At 46.3% G+C, this 12,994-nt stretch overlaps 1 long non-coding RNA gene across 3 annotated transcripts in view; it reads right to left on the reverse strand.

The window, feature by feature from the left end:
* The window catches only part of LOC131765209 (uncharacterized), a 46,463-nt gene that overhangs the window by 1,691 nt on the left and 31,778 nt on the right, over positions 1 to 12,994 (reverse strand). Inside the window, exons 4-5 of one of the 3 annotated variants that reach the window (XR_010835575.1) lie at positions 10,392 to 10,475; positions 9,662 to 9,935 (exon numbers count right to left, since the gene is read on the reverse strand). The exons of 1 other annotated variant lie outside the window; for it this stretch is intronic. This is a non-coding gene — a long non-coding RNA (uncharacterized lncRNA). Of the gene's footprint in view, positions 1 to 9,661; positions 9,936 to 10,391; positions 10,476 to 12,994 lie in introns of those variants that run through there. One more of the 3 variants, XR_010835576.1, reaches the window with a different exon arrangement.

Here is a 12,994-nt window from a genome sequence, read left to right on the forward strand (position 1 = left end):
AGTATTAATGAGTTAACATTTTACTTTGTGTGTATATGTGTGGTACGCAGGCCTTTCACTGCTGTGGCCTCTCCCGTTGCGGAGCACAGGCTCCAGACGCACAGGCTCAGCAGCCATGGCTCACAAGCCCAGCCGCTCCGCGGCACGTGGGATCCTCCCAGACCGGGGCATGAACCCACATCCCCTGCATCGGCAGGAGGATTCTCAACCACTGCGCCACCAGGGAAGCCCTATGAGTTAACATTTTAAAGGTGATTAGGACATGTGTGTGACAGGTAGTAAACGATACATATGTTTGTTAAATAGATAAAGTGAAATATACTTATGGCAGGTGAAGCTTATGCTGATTGACTCCAGAACTCTGTATCCTCAGATGAGAAAGGGCTGAATGCTAGAAACAACCCAAATGGGGGCATATCTAAATAAACTGCAGTGTGGTTATACTATGAAACACCATACTAGCCACTTTTAAAATGAGGTATGTCTATACATACTGCTGTGGAATAATCCCTAAGATACATTGTTAAGGGAGAGAGCAAGTCCCAGTACAACATATGTAGGAATAATTGTGAAAACTAGCACTTACTGAGTATTTTCTATGCATTATAGCTTTACATATATTAACTCATCTAATCTCCACACAAGGAAGGTACTAATTTTTTCCCCATTGTGAAAATCATGAGAAAACTGAGTCTCAGGCAGGCCAGAGTTGAACCTATCATGCTTAGGTTATTCTTCCAAACTTGTTAGTCAGATAAGTCACTTTGGACCCAGGGAGTAGAGGAATTAAAGGGACAGAAAGGGGCCTGGAATTATTTTAACTGAATGCCTTTCATCTGGAAGGTACATTCTCTTAACAAAGACTATATGGACTCCCCGGGTGGCTCGAGTGGTTAAGAATCCGCCTGCCAATTCAGGGGACTCAGGTTCATAGCCCTGGTCCAGGAAGATCCCGCATGCTGCGGAGCGACTAAGCCCGCGAGCCAGAACTACTGAGCCCGCGCACACCTAGAGCCCGTGCTCCGCGACAAGAGAAGCTGCCTTAAGGAGAAGCCTGCGCACTGCGATGAAGAGTAGCCCCCGCTCGCCGCAACTAGAGAAAGCCTGCGTGCAGCAACAAAGACCCAACGCAGACAAAAATAAATAAATAAATTTTTTAAAAAACCACACACAGGGCTTCCCTGGTGGCGCAGTGGTCGAGAGTCCGCCTGCCGATGCAGGGGACTCGGGTTCGTGCCCCGGTCTGGGAAGATCCCACATGCCGCGGAGCGTCTGGGCCCGTGAGCCATGGCCGCTGAGCCTGCGCGTCCGGAGCCTGCGCTCCACAACGGGAGAGGCCACAACAGTGAGAGGCCCGCGTACCACAAAAAAAAAAAAAAAAAAAAAGAAAAAACCACACACAACAATCTTCCTATACTTATCATTCTACATTTTGCTTTTTTCACCTAAAATGCTCTTAGAGACCTTTTCACCTGTGCGCTACATATATACTCCCTACTTTTTAAAAAAATTAATTAATTTATTTTTGTTTTCATCTTTATTCTTCCCTGCAAAAATAAGTTATGATACATGTTATTTAAAAAAATAAAAACAAGGCAGCATAAAAAAATAAAAATTGCCTCCAAGGCTTAGGAGTCCTAATAAGCTATAATCATAGAGACGCCAGGCTAGTCAAAATTGGAAGAAAGAGCTATAATCACAGGAAAAGGACTCTCTCCACAACTTGAAGTATCCCAGAAAAAGCAGCAGTAATGACAGCAGGCCTGACTTCAAGAAAAGCAGAGACAAGAGTCGCCGTGGCAGGTCCTGCAGTGGCTGGTGTGGGCGATAACAAGAAATGACATCGGAAAACAAGAACTGCCACACAGGACCCAAGAACCCCAAGAAAGCGAGAAACTGAAGGGCCTGAGGTGTGAAATCAACAAGAGGGAATTTAGGAGTAAATGCTAAAGTGACTATGACTCATGGTCTGATGGTCCTCAAGACTTGAGTGGTCTTGGGAAACTGGATAAGAGTTGTGTAACCAAGGCACTGTGCTGGAGAAACATGATGAATGGATGATTGAGTTTCTTCCTGCAGCCCCAGGTAATCAAAATGAGGTCAGTGTGCCAGACCCTGCAGCAAGGCAAGATAGGGGCCTCAAACAAGTATTTCATCTCCCTTCCTTCTGCCTGCCAAAACCCTGGCAGAGAGAAGCATTATTACAGGAAAGCATGCATGTGGCCTAATGATTTGTCATACTCTGTCACTAGACCAGACCCTGTAAGAGAAAAATTCATTTCACGGGTACAAAATACAGTAATTTGTGTTGCAATCCTGCCCAAATCACTGAATAGATACTTTAAGACCCAAATTCCTTAAAACCATCTTTGATTTACCACACGCCACGCGTTCCAGCTAGAGTTTGGAGTGGAGCTGCCCACGTGAAGCCATTTCTCACTGATCTCTGGCAATTAAGTGCTCAAGCAGAAAGAGATTTCTTAAACTTCCTTTGGGTCTCACAAAACGAAAGCAGCCCTTACGTAATAAAGCCTGTAAAAAGCTCCATGGGTTAAGAAGTCCCCGATGTTTTTCCTGCCTTCAGTCATTTTCTTTGTTTAAAGTATCCAGAAACAGTGAAAATTCACGAAGAAAAAACATCTTCGGCAGGAAAAGAAGTGTGAGAGTTAGTCAGCAGCTCGACTCACTCATAGGTCCGTGAGGTTGTAACTTAATCTTGACAACATAGCCTTTCCTGGAAGAGCTTTGAGAAGCGATTTATCATTTTATAATTTGTGGTTTCAATGTGAGCCATAAACCAAGCAGCTGTATTGGTTTCAGGCACTTTTGAATCTTTTTAAAACCCCAGGAGGCCAGAAGACAGATTCAAACTCCAGGCCCCAAACTCTTGGGGCTTAAGGGAGAGCACAAAGGACAAGGTTTCTGTGTGCACGCTTGTCTTCGGAAGTGTATGCAACGCGTTCCTTTGTTTGTTTTAGACTTGGCGGAGGGAAGCATACTTTGATAGCTAGAGCCCTGAGTTGGCCCCCTCATATCTCAGTACGGCAGCTTTTCTTCTGTTGCAGGGTCCCATGGGAAATGAGAAGCTGGAAGCTGACAGGGGGGAAATGGGTGGAGAAAGGGGAAGCAAGGGGGAAGGGAGGCGTGCCGGCGATAACTGCTGACTTCACAGTTTTCCACCAGGCCCTGTCCTGCCTACTTCTACCTCTGTTGACATCAAAGCTCGCAGAGCGCATCTGCTCGCGTGCTCAGTCAGCCCTGCGGCCGCCGGTGGGAAAAAGAATTGGCTATTAGCCCGAAAACAACATCGAGAACATTTCTGAAATTAACTTTGCCTTTGAACAAAAGGCAGCTCTGGGTCACACCGTGCTGGGGGGAGGGGGGGGGCGGTTCCGGCATCCACCAGGGCTAAAGGCAGCTTTTACAGGGATGTGTCCAGAAACTCGGGCAGCTTCCCAAGGTGTCTCACTGGTTCTGCAGCAGTGTTGGCTGTCTGTGGGCCGACGGGTGTGGCTTTTGCAATCATGTTGGGGCGCCTGGATTTGGGAAGACTTGTCTCCTCTCCTCCCGAGCAATGCAGGGCATCAGATGTTTGCTGGCAGCTCCCACAGTCTGTCACCATTCTCTCTCCTCTCTGCTCCCCATGCTGGGATTTACTTGTTTTCCTTCCCACCTCTCGTTTCTCCGGAGTCCTCCCACCTGTCCCCGGAGAGGAAGCAGAGGAAATAAGAGGACCATCCTGTCGGCTGTCACTCATGACCTTCAAATCTGTTTATCATGCTAAGCCCAGGGCGGAAAGAGGCACAGCACCTTCGTGGAGCAAAAAGTCACTACAGATTCCACATGTTAGAACCAAGTTGCACAGCACAGGTTTAAAATATATATGCATGTGTATGATGTTTCACAGTTCTCTCCTGCACTAGCCCCAGATAGTATTGGAAGTGTGAGCTTGAACCATTTTCTACTGTTCGATATGAATTTAAAGATAATCATAGGCTAGAAGTAGATACCTTGGAAATACAGCTCTGGCAGCAACGCTAAGCACCAGCAGTTTAGAATGTTCTGTAACTGGTTACAGATCCCAGTTACAGCGTTCTCCCCCTTCTAACTTTCCCACTGCTATCCCTAGGTCCTGGCTTGAGAAAGTTCTTAGAGGAGTCTGGCCTAGGCTCTTCTGGAACGTGGCCACACCGTGGGCTGTCTGTGCCTGCGGTGTCCAGCTTTGTACTTGGATGGAAGGGCATTTGAAAAAGAACACACGATTCTTGTCCTTAAGAAAATTAACAGAAACATCAAAATTTAGCTAGGAAATTAGTGAGCCAGATAGCCCAAACGCTCTATAACTAGAGAATTTTACATTGGGAAGTGAAAACTTAGAGAAGTTAGTTAAGAGACCTGCTTAAGGTAAATGTTTCTTTGGTTAATCCCACAAACAAGAATTAGAACGAGAGTTAGTTTGTAACAAATGCATCCTTGTGGACTCGAATCCGAATATGAGTGTTACTCAAAACCAGGCTACCATAGATGCACTGAGGTTCTTTTATGGTTAAGGTAGCTGATGGGGAAACCTGCCCTAGGTTTTCTAGATTCAAACTAGCTCCATCCACCCTCAACCTTCTTCGGGGGTTTCAACCAGGTACTGTCAACACATTTGAAATGGATTCGAAATGCTTTTTGGAGAGCCATCTCAGCTGAACTTGCAGGAACTCTTGGGGTCCCCTTCCAAGAAGGAATGGACCAGCATTCTGCCTGGGCTACATCCAAGTTAGGCTCCGCCCGCCTAGGAGTGTGTTGTCTCCATCTTTGACAGTCTGATGGCTAAAGCTACAGGTTCTTGCTCTTCAATCAGCATTACCAAATGTCTGCAGTGTTGGCTCTGCTCACCAGCCTTAATCTTCAGCTCCCACATAGCTGAGACGGCCTCTCACTGCTGCGAGCCCTCCCGTCGTGGAGCACAGGCTCCGGATGCCCAGGCTCACCAGCTACGGCCCACAGCCCAGGGGCCCAGCCTCTCCGCAGCACGTGGGACCCTCCGGTACCGGGGCACGGAACCCGCATCCCCTGCATCAGCAGGCAGACTCTCAACCACTGCGCCACCAGGGAAGCCCAAGACAGGTCTGTTTTTAAAGAGACATGAAGGATATACGTAGCTTCTTTTTCCTGAATTATCTTTCTCAAACTTCCATTGTCACTTTTTACTACTATTTACTGAGTATCCTGTATGACCCGCATACTAGGGAAAACAAGGCAACTTGATCCGTGCCCTCATGAGATCTGTAAGTGCCACAGAGAATCACTGTATAACCAAGTTAGAGATGAAAAAAACAAAATAAGATGAACAGCCCACAGCCTTCTGTCTCATTAATCCCGCATCTACCCCACCTAACAAAGTAAAGGATCTAATATTCAAGTACTTCAGAGTTCTCTTGGCTCACTTCCCAGCTGTGGTCAAATTCTCTGCATGCTCATTCCTCCTTTTCTGGATTACTTGTGGAATTGCCAGGAGGACAGAGGCTTGAAGAATGCAGGCAGTGAAGAAAAAAAAAAAAAGAGCATCTGCAGATGATTGACTGAAACCAGTTGTAGCTGGACAGAGTCAGGGTTCTCAGTTGCAAGCAACAGAAACTGATTTAAGCAGAAAAGGAATTTGTTGAAAAGCTTCGGAGTAACTCATAATCGCTGAGAAGCTTGGAAAACAGGCTCAGAACACACAAGAACTGTGAACTTAAGATCCTATCCAAGGCCACAGGTACAGTCACAGCCTAGAAAAGGTGAGATGAGGGTTCCCCTGCAGCCACTGCCTAGGGCTGCACCTCCACTTGCACCGCTACCATCTTCAGCCCTGGACACTAGATACCACCATGGGCACAGAGAGCCTGGATATTTTTTTTGCCCTGCAGCCTCCCCCAGAAAGGATTCTCCAATGTTCCTGTTTGTAGGTGCCAGTAACTTCTGATACTATCTGGAGCAAGTGCAGCTGATTGGCCAAGTCTTGGTTGTGTGTCCATATCCTAGCTGCAAAGGAGACTAGTCTCTTGTAGAGACTTCTAGAAGACTAGGAAGCTCTTTCTTAGGGCACTGAGATTCATGAAGTGATCAATGTCCCAAACATGGGAAGGGAGTTCAGATGCTGAGTAGCCAAAAATGATCCTAAACTCCCTCCCTTCCTCTAATCCCATGTGAAGGGGAGAGCCTGAATCAACACTGGCCTGCCAGAGGATTAGAAATGAGTTCAGTATACACATTCCAGCACTAAGGCCAGTACCCACTGACCTAGAAGCAAGCCCCCTAGGCAAGCAAGGCCAGCACAACCAGATTGAATTTCCCTAAAAGAAGAAGGGAAACTTCTCCCTGGCTGCTCCCTCCCTCCAGCCTCAGTGAGAAGGGGAGAGGGAGGGGTGGAGAGGCTGCCTGGGAGTGAGAAGAACAGTCCCTCAGCTCTAGCAGCCTCTCCAGTGCACCTGGATCGGCTCCGCCTACTCCAGCCATCCTTTTCTCAGTAACAGGAAGGAAATCCAAGCTGCCGCCATCTGAAAACAAAAGCATGTGTCAAAGATATTTACTTTTGGCCTTGATCTCTCATCCCAGACCTGCTGCTTAGACTTTTGTGAATTTATGGATCCTGACATGTGGTGATTCATCTTGGTTTTGTCACTCCTAGCCGCCAAGCACAAGGGCTGGCATCCAAGATGGGGGTGGGTGGCTAGCGAGAGGGGACAAGTGTGCTCATCAGCAACCCCTCAAAGCCCCAGGCCACAGTTTCCTCTTACTGATGTTGCCCAGCCAGGGGTGGGGGGTGGGGTTAATCTGTGGCTTATTTTCCGTTTGTTTGTTTTAGCCCACCACGCGTTTAGCAAGTTGGTTTAAAAACAAAACAAAACAAAAAAGCCCCAAATACAACCAAAAAAGGAAACTTCTTTTTGAGTCATCTGATTATTTGTTCCCTGCCTTTAGAAGAGAGGCCTAACCCCAAAGTGTAGCACTTATTGAAGGATGATATACGGGGTCAGGCAGTCCCTCAAGCCATTCTCAGGCCCCTGGGGTGGGCCCTTGGTGACACACTGTTTTCCTTTATCTCTTTCCTGGGGATGTGGCTGGGAAGTGCCTTCTGGGTAGGGTGGGTAATTCCAACCATCTGCTTCTAGCCTGGGGAGAGGAAGGTTGGGTGGGCAGTGGAATGTAGCTTTTCCCAGTCATGCTTCCTCTACCTCTCACCACAAACCTAGATTCTTACAGCATCCCCACCTTTTCCTTAAGGCTGTTAGAGCTCCTGGGGGAGCCACGCATGAAGCCTTCATAAAAGGTCTGGGCCGCTGAAAACTTCTGAGTTCCCCCTTATTAATCAGATCATTAGAAAAAAATAGCATATATTAGCTTAACTCTTTATAAACATGCCTTCACTGAGCCAAAGTTCAATACTAGAGTCCCAAATTTCTTACAAAGTAAACATAAGAAAGAGAAAAAAAAAAAACCACCCACATTTTTGGTAGCTTCTGAAAACTCAGTTAAAGACATTTGCCATTACGTTTCTCAGTGTCCTGTCTTTTAGGATCTATGTGATAAATTTCATTTAGAATTTATCTTGAGGAAAAAGATTGTTTCCTCATGAGCTAATATTGCTTCCTTTTCTTCAGACAATAAGAGTGACATAACCAATTGTGTTTCCCTTTTTGCTTTGACTGTCAGGGAGCCTGGACTTAAATTTAATACCCATTTACAAAATTATCTATCTCCAGCTCCTGGTCTTCCCCTTCTGCGTGGTCTCTCATCTCCCCTTTCATCTTTACTTGAACCGCCTCACCTATTTGTACATTTAATTTCAGCTACATCACAATTTTTAAAGAACAGGCAAAGTGTAACAAACGGCAAAACTAACCACCAAATCAGTAATGTGACCAAGGTCACCTAGAACTTGATCTCACTTCCCTGATGTCCCCTTGGAGAGACTCACAGGGTAGACACATGCAACCATTAGAAGAATACGTTCAAGTATTAAATGAGAATGATAAGGGTTTTAGGGACTGAGGAGACAGGTCAGTGAAGACGGGGACAGTCCAGGAAGGCTTCTCGAAGGAGGCAGTACTTATTGTAAACTCTGAAGGCTTGGAGTTAGTTTCAGGGGTTCATTTCATTGGACCAGCTGTATGGTTTGGTTGAATTACAGGAAGCATTGGGGCAAGTACCTGGGAATTTGTCTGATTGACTCTTTCCTGGGGACAGTTTCTGAACTTCTCTGAGCGGCCAGTGCATTGCTTTCTAGGAGAAACTATGTGAAGGCGATCGGGTGAGTCCTCAGTAAAGGGTGGGTCGTCTAGCCACTATATTGGCATTTTAGATGGGATAATTCTTCATTGGAACTATGCTACATACTGCAGTATCTTTAGCATCCTGGTTCACACCCACTAGATGCTCATCGCCATCTCCAGTCATTGGGACAGCCCCAAATTCCTACACATTTTCCCCAACGCCCCCTGGAGGACAGTAACCACCCAGGTGAGACCTACCACTCCCTCAAATACCCAAGATTCTCCTCTCTGGTCTGCCATCCACAACTAGGATTTCCAGATTTAGCAAAATATATATATATATATATATATATATATATATATATATATATATATATATATATATATATAGAACACCCAATTAAATTTGAATTTCAAATAAACAATGAATAATTTTTTTAGTGTTAAGTATGCCCCTAATATTGCACTACTCGTTGTTTATCAAAAAATTCAAATTTAACTAGTGGTTTTATTTTATCTGGAAGCCCTACCCACAGCCTATCACCACCACCTACAAACCCATCTCCCAGAAATTCCCTTGGGCTGGTCACTGTGGTGTGTGCTGAGCCATCCCCTACTTCTTCCCTGCAAGATCTGTCTATTCTGCATTTCAGTTCCTGGTGTTCCATCTCTGTGGGATAAGTCTCAGTGCAATGGTAAATACTTTAAATCAGATGAACAGATTCTTCCTAATAGGTAGGCTAGTTACCCCATCTAAGTAGCATCTTACATTAACCTGGTTAAAGTATACACCAGTCTCCAGAAGTCTCTCAGAATGAACGGTGGTGGGGAGGACAGACGGAAACAGGAAGCATTCCTAGGGCTAACAGCTTATGCGATGTGACCCTAAATTCCAATGAGTCTCAATTTTGCCTACACAATGGGAAGCTTTAAACATTGTTGATGTCTAGTCCCACCCTCAGAGACTCTGAGTGAATTATTCTGGGATGGAGCCTGGCATTGGGGATATTTTAAAGCCCTAACCTCCCCCACCCCACCCAGGGTCTCCCTAACTTACAGCCAAGGTTGAGAATCACTCCTCCACTTCCTGAGAAAAGCGAGAGAAAGGAGAGAGCAAGATAAAGGTTGAGAGGGGAAGAGAGAAAATGAGACCCGATTTCAGGGGCTCTGCCTGGCGTTGGTCATCGAGGGGATTTGGAAGAATCAAGAGGCAAACACATTCCACTCGAGCAGGGGGAAAAAAATGTTCAAGAAAGTAATATACTTCGAATGTGTTCCATTTAGAGCAAAACAGATGTGAAAAAGCACTTCTGAAAAGCCCAGAGAGTGTTTCATTTTGTGCCAAACACTGTCCTTAGAGATGCCCCAGCTTACCAAAAAAAAAAAAAGAGTCCCCTAGAGAGAGTCCCATTTTTCTTTATTATCCAGTGAGTCTAACCTATGCCAGGATCAGGTTCAGAAGCCGGGCTGCTCACACGCATGGCCTTCCTGGTGTTAGCTGAGGAGCAAGCTTCTGACGTCACCATGCGCACCTCAGCAAAAGAGCCTCCCCCCTTGGCTCCATGTGGGCTGTGAGCCCAGAATGTCAGTCCCTGTGCCGTCAGCACACGCCGGCCTCAACAAGTAGGGCAGCATCGACATGGCTCCAACCTCCACCAAGAGGTACTTGCCGCTGGCAGGAAGCTGCTTCTGCAGAATTAAAAACCATCAGAGTTGATCAAAGGAAGTGCAGGGTAGGCTGGCGGGCGGGCCAGATCCTAATCTCCACTTGTTGGCATCACACATCACTGCACATGAGTCACCCCGCTGAGCTCAGCGGACATGCTGTTTGGATTAGGCTCTTACAGGCGAGGCTTGCCAAGCTTGCCTCTGCCGGCTCGCTGCACAGAGCAGCAGAGAGGCGAGGGAGGAAGGTGGCATGTGAGTTAGATGTGGTTGCCGAGGTGCCAGGGCGGGAGGCGGTTGGCTTCCCAGCCACACAGGACAGTGTGGCAGCAGGGCGTTGTTGTGAGTCCCACTGTCCCGCACCCATCTTCTCAGCTCAGCTCCACGAACCCCATTAGGAGCAACGGAGCCCACACCAGGCCTACACATCCTTTTTCTCTTGCCAACTCTCCAATTAAGATGTACTATTACAGAACTCACATCTTGCCTTCACTCAACCATTTGCCTCTCAACGAGCAGGAATTCCTTTTCTCAAAAGCAGGCAACACTTCATCACTCAGGCATCTTGCTCAAATGCAGTGGAGTCCAGCAAAAAAGGGAGGGAAGTCAGAAAATAAAAATTCCTAAATTAAGAGCCAATCCATAAAAGCAGGGCTTCCCCTAGTGCCTAGCTGGTGTGACATCACCACGAGTTACTCAATGAAAATGGTGTCAGAGTAGCGGCTCAATTACATGTGGAAGATTTCCTCAAGAAACAGAAGTCTGAAGAAAATGAATAGGGGTAGAAGATATTCTGCACTTAGGTCTTTGGGGGGCTGCCTCCAGAGGGGCTGATTTCCCTGGGCAGAGAGCTAAATGGGATTCTCTTCCAAACAGTGCCTAGCAGGGTCTTGGTATTAAGGAGTGGCAGCAGAGATAAGCCAGTGGTTTGTTTTGCAATGGTAGGAACAAGATCAAAATCCTTCGTCTCCGATTCTGCCAAGTTTTGCTTCTGTGCATGGTAACTCAGGAGGAAGCAGCCCCCATTATTTTGTAAGCCAAGGATTCTTGGCTTGTAGTCTCTGCTGGGATTCTCTTTAGAGTATTTTAGCCTCTCATTTATTAAAAGCATCTAAATGGAGGTGGCAGTTCTTGACACTTTCAAAATAAATGTTGCCACCGGTCCTTACACCACTCTTGGCTCTAAACCACAAATTTCCAAACTTACCATTGCTCGATTAGCTGTAATTTAAAAAGTATTTCTTGTTCCTGGCTTCAGGTTTCTTTTCACCTGTCTATAATTCTCAGGGTGCTCAAATTTGCTCATGAAACCTGTCCTTTCCTTCCTTTTCTCCTTTATTATTTTCACTTAAAAATGCAAATGGAGATAGAAGCTACTACCCTAGGTAGGATTCCAGTCACTAAAGCACAGCCCAGCAGTGACTGTTAGGTGAACCTGTTTGAACCCCAGCGCGGCCACCAATTCCCAATGTGACCTTGGAGCAATTTTCTTAACCCCTCACAGTCTCAAATTCCTCAGCTGTAAAATGTGGATAAAAATCACCCTAAACTCGTGAGCTAAGGCAAGAAAAACATTCAGTAAAGTCCCTGGCACCCAGTAAACACATAATCAATGCATTATTATTTCTATTACAGTAATTACTCTGCAACCAGCATTATATAGCTAACGGTGGTAAGCTTAATTGGATTTTACCAATAACATTTCTTCCTTCTGAAATTCCTCAGTGCCCAGAGAGCTGACATTTGCTTTAATCAAAAGTATTTGCTTGGGGTTTCCCTGGTGGTGCAGTGGTTGAGAATCTGCCTGCTAATGCAGGGGACACGGGTTCGAGCCCTGGTCTGGGAGGATCCCACATGCTGCGGAGCAACTAGGCCCATGAGCCACAACTACTGAGCCTGCGCGTCTGGAGCCTGTGCTCCGCAACAAGAGAGGCCGCGATAGTGAGAGGCCCACGCACCACGATGAAGGGTGGCCCCCACTTGCTACAACTACAGAAAGCCCTCGCACAGAAACGAAGATGCAACACGGCAAAAATAAATAAATTAATAAACTCCTACCCCCGACACCTTAAAACACACACACACACACACACACACACACATCACATTAAACACATGTTTTCAAAAAAATGTATTTGCTTGATGGTGCCTGTGCATCCTTCGTTAGGAAAAGACCATAGGAGAGGAGGAGGAAGAGAGGATTGTGTATCAGTTATGAAAAGAAGGTATTTTCCCTTGGGGGTTCCTTCCTATAACTAGAAGGAGAGTCTCAGCTCTTGAGGGCTTTTGCTATGGATGGGGGACAGAGGGTGCAGATTCACATCCTAATGGAATCTGTTAGTGGAGGAAGTCATAGGTAGGAATGTGATGTGGCTCAGTGTATCAAAAAGGCACACCTACCGAGTTTCTGGGTAGCAGGGGATGATGTAAGGAGTAGAGGTCTTTCTGTTTAGAAAGTCACCGTGATGGGCAGCATTTCTAGTGCACGGGTAGGCCCTGGGCATAGTCTACAGGTGGGAGCTGAGAAAAGGGGAATTGGAGCTGCTTTGCATAACGAAAGTAAGGCATGCCCCCATTTAGATTTAGTTGGGGAGAATATGTTGGAAGATTGGAATATGTGTTGGAAGATTCTCCCCTCCCTTCCTTCATATGGATTTGGACTGAGACTAATGGTTTGTCTTTGGGGTGTGTGTGTGTGTGAGAGAGACAGAGAGAGAGAGAGAGAGAGAGAGAGAGAGAGAGAGAGAGAGAGAGAGAGAGAGAGATCTGAGAGTTACTCGCAGGCAATCAGAAGACCACAGGAAGAATAAGGAGGGGTATCTTGACTACATGCTGGCAGGGGGACCCTGAAGAGAACAAGAACTGGAGAAATGAAGCCTCCCTTGGATTGTTCTGGGCAACATCTAACTACATGGCATTATTTCTAACTGAGTAACTCAGACTTTGAGAAATGCATGGCTGTGGATTATCTTTACCTTACAGATGATCCTATTTGTGGTAGTGGGTAAGGGTGGGTTGGATCTTGTTGAGTGGGGACATCATGGGCCGGGTTGGGGGTTGCAGTAAAATGTAAACATAGTGAT

Source organism: Kogia breviceps, chromosome 11 (assembly GCF_026419965.1).
Source record: "Kogia breviceps isolate mKogBre1 chromosome 11, mKogBre1 haplotype 1, whole genome shotgun sequence".
Lineage (NCBI taxonomy): Eukaryota > Metazoa > Chordata > Mammalia > Artiodactyla > Physeteridae > Kogia > Kogia breviceps.